This window comes from Centruroides sculpturatus, unplaced genomic scaffold (assembly GCF_000671375.1).
Source record: "Centruroides sculpturatus isolate CEXI.00-Female unplaced genomic scaffold, Cexi_2.0 scaffold69, whole genome shotgun sequence".
Taxonomy (NCBI): domain Eukaryota; kingdom Metazoa; phylum Arthropoda; class Arachnida; order Scorpiones; family Buthidae; genus Centruroides; species Centruroides sculpturatus.
The window spans coordinates 1,027,718-1,036,835 of record NW_019384304.1 but is presented as its reverse complement, the minus strand read 5'-3'; the positions used below and the strand labels follow the sequence as shown (position 1 = coordinate 1,036,835).

At 29.2% G+C, this 9,118-nt stretch overlaps 1 non-coding gene across 1 annotated transcript; it reads right to left on the bottom strand.

Moving 5' to 3' along the window:
• Window positions 1-2,931: 2,931 nt before the first annotated feature.
• Trnaf-gaa lies at window positions 2,932-3,004 on the bottom strand. Its single transcript has one exon. It is a non-coding gene; the product is annotated as a tRNA-Phe (tRNA).
• Window positions 3,005-9,118: the final 6,114 nt, after the last annotated feature.

Here is a 9,118-nt window from a genome sequence, read left to right as displayed (position 1 = left end):
TTCAGTGGGGTGTGAAATTTTAATTCAAAAAATATATAAAAATCTTTCGTCCTATTTAGACTTTAGACGTTATTCACGCATTCAAACTACACTTAAAAGTAGGAAGGATTAGTTTATTCTTACTTCCATCGTATAATTCTATGTTTTATGCGTGTATATTTATTTTAAAAGAATTAATTGAGTTTGTTTAATCGAGAGTTTACGATAATTAAATTCTAATTAGTAATAACGAGCTAATAACTTATTGTAATACAAGTTCACTACAATTAACAGATAAAAATACAATTCAAACAGTATCAACTATTGCAATTAATTATTATTTTTGTTTGTCATTTCAGGATCCAGTCAAACGTCTTCAGGAAACGGACATCAGAAGACACATGTTTTTTCATGATGTCCCTTGGCCTTAATTGCTTTAATTTATAAAAATATTCGAAAGAAATTCTTTCGAAGCATAATTTATTAATTGATTTTCCTAATTACAATGGATTTAATTTAATTATATCTATAAACGATTTAATGTAATCGTTCCAAACAAAAATTAGTTTTACGCGTTTGTTTTTGGTAGTTTGTGTATTGAATATTGTACTATAAGTCTTCGAATTGTTTGGTATATATTAAAATAATCATGTAGAATTTGAATGGCGAGTAGTCTGAACAAGCGCAAGACGAGGTAAAGTTTTCTATTAATAATATATCTAATACAAAAGACGTATAAATATTGATTTCGTTTTAAGTCGCAATATTTAAAGATTGATTTTTAGAGTGATAGAATTGGAGTTTCGTAGGAAACGATGATGGAAGTATGCGTGATTAATTTACTATATGAAACAATTATATTTATTTATAACAAAAGAAATATTATGATAAAAATTGTGAGGTTGTAAAACCGCGCGTGATGTCGGAATGTTTCAGTCGCTGGGAAGCGTTAGTGGGTGCGTTTGGTATAGAGACAAACTCCACAGTTACAAATAGTTACTTGGTGTATTATAACTAAAGGGATAAGCTTACAACTACAAGAGTTGACAGTAGGCGAAGTTGGGTTTTCTAATTTGTTTCTTTTCTCGAAGGGTGAATCCCACTGAAACTATTTTTTCGGATCTTTTTCGGAAGGTCGCATGCCCCGGGGCGTTGAAAGGAAAAAGTCCGTCACGAAGTCGAGGTGCAATCCAGTTCGATACAGAAGCGATTTCTTTTTTTCATTGTATGGTGCCACACAATTAGAAGACGGGGAGAAGCTTTTCGCATCTTTAAAAATGCCCATTTTATAAGTTTTTTTGGGTCACAGACCGAACATTCCTATAGGTCGTTTCCGACTCATCTCTGCTTCCCAATTGGTCTTCACTCGTTACGAAACAAAATTGATAAACAACTCGTAATTTAACGTCGACGTCATCACTCAGACGAAGGAAATTTCATTTTTTGTAAGAGACAAAACACGTTATAATTTCTTTAAAAATTCCGTGAACTAAACAATTGCAATTGAATCATCGTTTAGTTAGTTAATATACTATATTTTGCAAGGCTTATTGATAAATAATCACAAGTATTCTTTTCTGTACCCTCTCTGTACATTTACTCCATTCATTCTAAAAATTACTACGGTTGTTTAAATTTCTTTTTGCGTTATACAGTTTCAACTTGCAGTTTTTCATCTGCCGCGATCATTATTCTTTCCTCGTGCGATATGACATTACGCTCGTTATTTCGATTAAGTAATAATAAGCATGAGTAAACACAGTGTAAATATTTGAAAATAATTTAATTGAACTACACTTATCAACTATTAGGTATAGATGATTTTTGATGTATTTAAATCAAAATGTTAACAGAAATTTAAAGGTATTACAAGAAAGAAAATACTCGCTTCTGTTGGCAGTCGAACCTACAAAAAACGTTTCCGGAAAGCGATGCCTTATTCATTGGTACACAGGAGCAGACACATAAGTAATTAAACTGGAAAAATATGATAATAAGACAATTTGTAAAAATCGTTTCAATTCCGCGTAAACTACTCAATAATTAAATCGAATTGCATAGATAAGAAAACAGTAGAAATATATTCATACACTGTAATAAAAATAAATAAAAATAAACAAAACGTGCATGCAAATGACGATATAAGAAAACAAGACACAAAATAAATATTCATATGAATCAAAAACAACAATAAGCAATTGCTTATTGTTGTTTTTGATTCATATGAATATTGAATCAAAAATCATATGAATATTGAATATTGAAAAAACAACAATGCTTATTGTTGTTTTTGAAAAAAATTTTAAAAAAACACTCCAAAATTAAAAACTTTCTATCGTACAATTATAAACTTAAATGACAATTTCTTGATGCAAAATACAGTACGATCATAAAGTTGATGGCGCAAGAACCACTGCAATGCAACGAAAAGAAAATTTCTTCTAACACGTTAAACGCACGATATGCCATCAGCATTATTAATTCGCTAATCTCCAATTGCCCGCTCGTTGCAAAATAAAACAATTAAAAGACACAACTGTTTTTGATAAGTGATGGTTTTCGTTTTAATTATTTTATAGTATTAATATATTCTTGTATCCTTCGAAACACGGCCGAATTTCACGTAATTACCATTACTTAGCGTGCTAGATAATTTCATTTGCCCAACTAACTTTAGTTGGGCAAATGTTTCTGCGGCTAAATGTACAGTTTGGAAAAGACATGACGGCAGTTATTCGTATGACCATTCTCATTATATGCACTCCAGAGCTAACGACTTCCACCACTTCTCCATAGCTTTCTTTTTGTTTGATCTGCCGGCATCACAATTACACAAAAACCGAATATAAACGGTATTAATTTCGTCAATAATTTGAAGTTCAAAGTGTACAAACAACTGATTCGATATTTTTAGAATCTGTTTTAAAACATTAAAAAATATATAAATACGTCTGCCGAAACCCGGGATCGAACCAGGGACCTTTAGATCTTCAGTCTAACGCTCTCCCAACTGAGCTATTTCGGCCACGAGTACTTACTTCTTTATTTATTCATTTGTACATCGAGGGCTTATCACCGCTGTCTTATTTCTTGTTTTCAATCAAGCATTCTTTATTAATTTGTACTATTTGTACTGTTACTAGTGCGAAAGGATACATTTTTTAATAGCATACAGTAGTAATAATTTTCAATGGTTTGCTTGTAAACGCATTTTATAATCAACAAAGAATTAATTGTTTCTACGAACACAAGTAGAACAAAGAGAATATACCTACAAATATTGTCTAGTAATAAATAATTCTTTTGTAATTTTTAACGAAATAAAATGTCGATTTAATATATACTAAGAGCGTTTTTTTAGACTTAGTCTATAAGTTAAATGTTTAATTTTTATTTTTATTTTATCGATACAAAATGCATTGAAGTTAATCTCGCGTACTAACGATTGTCATGTTATTCAAAAGAATAAGATAAATATTAGAATTTCGAGCAAATAACGACATTGAGAATTCTTGGAGTTCCAAATATTCAGGAAATTTAAAAGTATCTGGTATCTGAAATAACTAAGATTATCGAAAATACATTTTAGTATATCAAATAATAATTTAAATACGAAACATAAAATACCAATGACAAAGTATTTCAAAATGTAAATTTGTAGAATTTTTAATAAAAATTATTTCGAAAAAATTTTTACTACTTTAAAAGTATTTAGAATTTTACTTGATATAATAGAGAGGTTGAGGCGCACGTTTTAAACGTGTAAACGTGTACGTGTGACGTTCGGCGCCGTTTTCCCGTAAGCCTAAAAGTTTGACAATGGTGTTTGGATAGTCGATGGAATCACGCTCGACATTCCAAACACCATCGTCAAACTTTTAGGCTTACGGGAAAGCGGCGCCGAACGTCACACGTACACGTTTACACGTTTAAAACGTGCTCCTCAACCTCTCTAATAACGCAGTAGAAATATCTGTTAAGTATATACTGTATTCTATTATATATATTCACATATATTCTACCAATTCAATGTATCTTCAAACACTAAGAAATTCTTATAATATAATTGTTTTCTACTTCATATTTAAATAGATAAAGGCGTTCGAATATGAACACATTTATGAGATTTCTGAAATAATTTTAATTTACATAACACTTTTATCATACACGCATTCATTTGCTAAATAATGCATAAAAATAGTACATATTAATTCATATTGTAATTATAATTCATTTTTTTACGAATTAATTGTATTTAAAATTGAAAATGATAAGTTTTTAAAGCATTAATACATCGAAATAATAAAGAAAATCGCACCTGACTTCTACCTCGAATACCAAATTACTTAATACCTAATAATTAATAATAGCAAATTTATAGCGCGATTAATTAAGGCGATCGTCTAGTTAAGTATTAATGTATAGGGCTCTGAAAAGTTGATTATATTTGTAATAATTAATACAAAGCCAATAGTAATAAAATAAGATGCATTTTATTATTTAAAATTCATCTGATTTTATTAGTATTTCTTACTGTAGACTTGTTAAAACTATTGGCAATTCTTCTAATAAATAAAGAACGTTCTTGAATAGATTTTTAAATTCTCTGTAAAATTATCAATTAATAACGTATTAAAGAAAACACAAATTTACAGTTTTACTGATAACGATTTATTTCAAAGCATCAAGATCTCTTCTTCAGTTTATCGTTCGACTAACTTTCACTAAAAACGATAAAGATCTTTCATGGATGATGTGATAGAACAACTTTGGGGAATTACAGAAAATACTAAAAGAGATCAAAGAAAAATTGAAGGCGTTATTACCTATGATTTACAGTTTTCACATGTACGAAACTTGCATCTAAGAAGATATTGTTTTCTTCATATGAATTGACATAATTTTTTGTTTTTGATCGGAGAATTTGGATTAACATATGTAGCCAGAGCATTAATTTTTGTATGGGCATTATCATTTTTTACATCAGTTGGAAGTATTATTTTTATGAATAACGACTGGAAAATTAAACTTATTCAATCAACGAATAAAGATTTTGTACAAGTTTGTTCTTATATTTGAGATCTACGATGATTTTATCAGCATCGTGCAATACCATTCATCATCTTTCATGCTTGAATATCAATTTAAAGTATGTACTTTCTTATAATTTACGACGATATTGATATAATTGCATTAATGATAAAACATTTTCAGATTATGTCTAATAAAGACATTTGGATAAAGATTTTTTGTAGTATTAACGTGAAAATTTTTCTATATTAAAATGAATTTTTCGATAAAAATAAATATCATAGTCTGTAGTCAAGTTGCTTTTTCTTATTCTTGTAAGCATTGTGATGAAAATATCATACTTATTTAAACAGATCTAAAATTACTATGTAAAAATGCGGATTATTTTTTTCTCAAAATTTAGAACTGAGCAATTAGATGTAATGTTAAAAATTATTGTAAAATTATCGTATAAACAATTATATTATTTTAGTAATATTTTATTTATAATATTTTATGAAAATTAGTTATTTCTTGTGAATTTCAGAAAGACAGCGATCTTACCTATACTAATGAAGGATTTAAATAGACGTAGTTAGAAGATTGGATGACTTGATTATAGATTCATACCTTAATCCACAATTATTAATCGTGTGAGGAACCGGGGATATACGAAAAATTTCGGTATACCACTTAATCGGCTACAGGATGATACAGCTTCGTCACTGGATGGCTTAATTAGAGTATCCCGATAGGGAGGACGCGAAGTCTCTCGATAAGACGTCGGCGTATATTTAGAGACAAATAAAAGGCCATTTAAAAAAATGAATTTAATTTAATAAAAATAAAATAAAAAATAATCTACATAATTTGGTTTTAATACAGACCCTATAATTTCTATTTCTCGCAAAAAGGAGAGTTTACTACTCGTTGGACTATCTCGTTAGACATCTGGAGTACCTCAGGCAGTGGCGTAGCGTAGTGGGGGCGGTAGGGGTGGCCCGCCCCGGGCGGCACTTTTAGGAGGCGGCAAAATTTCACAATAAATAATAATAATAATAATATCTTGTAAAAATTTGAACGATTTCATTTTATATTTTTGTCTCACTTAGGATTCGGACATTGAAATGAGCACAGAATTTTTCATTACTTTTTCTGTGACGAAACTGAATTTTACTCTTTTAAATTGAGATACCTAAATAAGGGAGCGGCGGATTCTCACGCTACTCCACTGACCTCAGGAGACGTTGACCAAAACCGGTATTCTCGAGTTAGTGGGGATCAGACTTGCCTCTTTTAATGTTGGCTAGAACTGCTTGGAATGATTGGAAATTGATGTTTTTATGCGCAAATTTCTCCAATCATTACCTAGGAATCAGATCATCTAACGGTATGATCTGATGTGTCAATTGACCAAATGGTGTGAGAAAATCAATATAAGGAGCAGTTAAAGGAAGTTCAATTTTCCCTTTTGCTATAAAAGTAAAAAGTGTCGTCAGTTTTTTACAGAAAGTGGCCTTACTTTAGTAACTTTTATCACTATTAAACAACAATATTAATAAATTTTACCAATCTTTCTGTTTTAAAAACATTAATAAAATTAAGATTTAGGTATTAGAAATTTATTCTATGAATATATGGCCTGTCTAGATCTCCACAATCGTATTCCAGTTCTTAAAAAAATATAACAAAGTAATTAATAAAGTAATAAAGTATTACATTTAATCGAAATTACTTTTATGGCGACACGTTAAAAACTAATTGTTCTTCATGTTATTGATTTTTTAAATTTTATTGATAGAAAATGCCGTTAAACTTCTCCTATATATTAATGATTTTAATATCATTTGAAAGACTAAGATAAATTTATGAATTTCGAATAAATCGCGTGATTAAAAATATTTTAATGTGTTTTAAATATCACAGAATATTCAAAGTATCTGATACTTAAAATGACTAAAAATACTTTACATACAATTCGGTATTTCAAATAACAATTCGAATACATAAGATTGCATACCTAGGATAAAGTATTCTAAACTATAAATATGTAGAATTTTTAAGGAAAATTATTTCAAATAAAATTCAAACTAAATTAAATTTATTTGACATTTTATTTGCTATGAGATTTTTCTAGCGATTTAAATTCTATAAAAATGCAACTATGAATATTTGATTCAACGTTCAGTTTTAATTGAAATAGATTATTTTTTTTTTTCCTATTTCATTACATTTCTTCTTCAATGTTCAGAGAAGAATAACGATAATCTTGATCTATTTACATAAATTACAGATTCATAAACGTATCAAACGCCGATATAAAAAAATTAAATAAATAAAATAGTTGCTTTTTAATTAAAAATAAACTGCTCCTATATAAAATCGATCGTATATTTCAGTATCAAGCCTACTCATTCGTAATATGTTAATTAATATAAAAACTTACAGATGAATTTTAAAAACGTTTTGTTTCGAAAAATTACATAAAGAAATTCATGTATTTAAAATAATTTGTAAAATATAAAATAACAAAAATTTCAAAAGGTATTAAAATAATCTTCACAATATATAAACAAACAACGTAGAAATGACTTTTATTGATCACGTCTTGTTTCTAGGTAACCTGTACTTTTTCAGTGTGGAACATGATTCGTTGAAACCAGTGTAGACGTCACTCAATACCAGTAAATATTTTTTACAACATTAAATATATTCCAATCGAAAACCATTTCTACAGTTATTACATCGACTTTATGAGGTTTGAGTAGTGCAAATACGACTACATGGGTCATTCTAACGTTTAAATTTGTTTTAAATATTCAATTCTCTAAACGTGTATATTGCTGTGTATTGAAACCAAACAGTACAAGTTAGTATCTGTAGTATTTCGAAATTGTACAGAATTTGTTCAGAAATGCAGACGTCATATGGTAATTGTATAGCTAGAAAACTTCTAAAACTTCTACCGGTGATTTCTATTATGGAAGTCTTCGGTTTGGATGTGTTGGAGTCATGCAAATGTCGAAAAAAAAAATCGACAAAAATTCGAAAATGTTTAAACATTTATACGAATTTACTCGAAATATTTTTATGGACAATGGCACTATTGTTTGCTACTATGATAACAATACCCGAAGCTTATTGCAATGACGTAGCTATGGCATTTGGAAATAACAAACTGTACATTAAATTCATTTCATGGGTAGGTTCCTTGTTCGCAGCAGTACAGTTCAGCATTTTAAAAAGAAGTAAAGTTAATATTCACCAATTGATGAGCGATTTCCACGAAGAAGAAAAATTAATCGAGAAATATGAACATTACGTTCATTATTATTTCTTTTTTTTATGTTTGCGATCTATTTTGTTGGTTTACAATGGCATTCTTTCTCGGTTATATTTGTATTACATCGGACCATTACCATTATACGACATCTTATTTCTGCCTTTGCGCGTTTGAACTTTGGTTATTTTATGTTGCGTCTCACATGTTATGTTTACTTCTGTTTTTCGTAATTATTTTTTCACTGATAGGAAAAAGATTAATGAACATTTCTACTCAATTGCAACTTTCAATTAGCGCAACAAGGTCTTTCATTGATGAACTGACAGAGAAACTTTGGAGAATTTGGCAAATTTTGGAAGAGGTGAACGAAAAATGGAAGACTTTGTTTCCTCTGCTTTACATTTTTTTTTGTCTACGAAACTTGTTTCTATATATACATTGTTCTCTTCGTAAAGATAGATATTATTTTTCGTATAGGAATCGGACTAATTTCAATATTTTTATTGACTGGAACATTTATCGTTGCATCGGCATTATCAATTTTTTCATCACTGGTAAGTATCGTTTTTATGAATGAAAACCACAAAATGAGAATTATTTAATTAATGAAAGAGCTGTCGTTTGCGTAATGAATTTATTAATATGTTTCAGATCTACGACAATTATATCAGCATCGGGAAATATTCATCATTATTCACGCCTGAATATAGATTCAAAGTATGTTTTTTTCTTTTAATTTACACAATACAGTAGAGCATCGATTATCCGACCCCCGATCAACCGTCACATCGGTTAACCGACCGCGTTCTAGTCGGCAAATTTTAAATGTCCACTAGTGATGTGGCG